The sequence below is a fragment of the Phytophthora infestans genome, genomic scaffold (assembly GCF_000142945.1).
Source record: "Phytophthora infestans T30-4 supercont1.84 genomic scaffold, whole genome shotgun sequence".
NCBI lineage: Eukaryota > Oomycota > Peronosporomycetes > Peronosporales > Peronosporaceae > Phytophthora > Phytophthora infestans.
In genome coordinates, this window is record NW_003303675.1 from 143,588 (window position 1) to 145,656 (window position 2,069).

Here is a 2,069-nt window from a genome sequence, read left to right on the forward strand (position 1 = left end):
TTACCATCATGTGCGCCTAAAAAAAGTACACTATCGTGACAATCGATATCGGTCGATATGGTATAAATTGATAAAGTTATGCTCGATTATGTACGCGAAAACAGAAAAAGGGCGCTGGTGACAAAAAAAGTACTAACGATTCTGTTATTGTTTTGATATTCTGTCATCCCAGACTCTTGCGCATCTGGTGACCTATTTTTTATTCGCCAGCTCCGAGAAAAGTGTCGTTTCGATGCGTGGTGGGCCCGGGATGACAATTCGAGTTGAGTTGGAAGTTCATGTGAAGTCCTGGAAACAAGAAAAAAAGAAGATCCACGCTTCCCTAACTCAAAAAGTCATTAGAAACCGAGGGTAGCTTGTATGGAGACTTTTGTTCCTCGTGCGCTAAAACGCCGAATTAAATTTTTTATCTATACTTAACAGGAAAAAAGTTGCCTCCTTCGCGATATATAGGCAAATAAAGAATGGGTGCTATCATTTCGGGACAAAACAGGTGAAAATTTAGGTCGAAAAAAAGTGTTTATAGATACAGGGCCATTTGATTTAACCCAAAATCTGAACTGACTTCGTAATGTCGCGCATAAAAGCACCCCTAGGGCAGTTTTTATATCGCGAGCAGTCTCATTTGCCTCCTGGATGTGCCAGGGCCCAAACACTGCCCAAAGTGGTGATTTTGGCCGTCCAAGGTGTCCATTTTCCGCGAAAATGGCGTTTTTTGGCGTCACTAAAAAAATCATTGCGAAGCAACTACTGGAGATATGCTTGTAAAACTTTGGGAGCGGTCGTGCGAACACATGCGCCAAGTTTTCTGCTAAAGTCTGCAGGCCAGATCTGCCGGGCGGCACATAAAACCGGAAAAAACCACCTAAAAAAAGAGCATGCCAAACAAAGTCTCACATTTCGCTGAATAACTTTTGATCTAGAAGAGTTAGACAAATTCTGATTGCGGGAACGGCTCCGCCGTGTGTTTTTAACATATGTCTATGTCCCGTAAATAAAAAGTACATGTTGCAAAAAAAAGTACATGTTGTACATAAAATCTACCTTTGATATTCGGGATTCCCGTGAAAACTACGCCTAGGCCGCAGGGTTACAAGACGAGTCATTGCACTTATGCCCTTTTATAGACGCTCTTAGAAATCGGCCAAAACAGTATTTATTAATTTAGACAGTGTTCCGCTGACATGTCGCATGCTGCGATATGTCCACGTGAAAGAGCACTCGAAAAGCACTCCTAGAACACCCTTCATACCCGTTCTAACGGTTCTCTTTCATCTTCATAATAATCAAATTAAAGAACACCATACAAAAAACAAGATCTCGTGTGTAGTGGCTCGCCAGGCATACTAAAACCAAGATGTCGTGTGGGCACATGCCAGACATCATATCTTGCGTTTGCAAACACACGCAAAGTCGGTAAACAGCTCAAAACGGGCTAAAAAGTAGACAGCACCCGGACTTCCCCGGTGGTCACCCACCCGAGTACTACCCGAGCTTGAGGCTGCTTAACTTCACAGAGCAGACGGGATATGGTGCTTTCAGCCTAAGATGGCCGTCTACATTTGACTTTGACCGACACACCTATTAGTGTTTATCACTCGTATACATTGGTACAACACATTTACACACTCACATGTCCACATACGTGGCCATAGACTGCACACGATGGCCCCCAATACCCCTTCTGGCCCTCAGAATTGGCTGGGTGGATGGCTACACTTTATATAGTAACAAAACAAAAAGGGGGGTGGTGTGGCGCACTCCAATACAAACGTGTGGCCAGCAGCTCACTCCTACAACGCAGCATACGTATTCTCTCCGATAGGAACCCCACACAGACCGACACCTTCATACACAGCAGTGCAGATAGCCGCCGCACCCCATATTTGCGCATACGCGGCCTGGAAACAATGTTAAACCACCAAAGTGGCCATTTACGACTTGCACAACCATACCTACGCTTCCTATGCGACATGACATGTGCACGTACGCGTTCTTAGGCATAATGAACACCTTCGACACCTTCATACATGCACAGCGCGCGCTCCGCTTAAGTACGACACCAACTT

General features: G+C 44.8%; 1 non-coding gene across 1 annotated transcript; it reads right to left on the minus strand.

Annotated features, from left to right (window-relative positions):
* Nucleotides 1-1,439: 1,439 nt before the first annotated feature.
* PITG_33425 lies at nt 1,440-1,553 on the minus strand. Its single transcript, XR_009934819.1, has one exon. It is a non-coding gene; the product is annotated as an 8S ribosomal RNA (ribosomal RNA).
* Between the last annotated feature and the right edge of the window lie 516 nt (nt 1,554-2,069).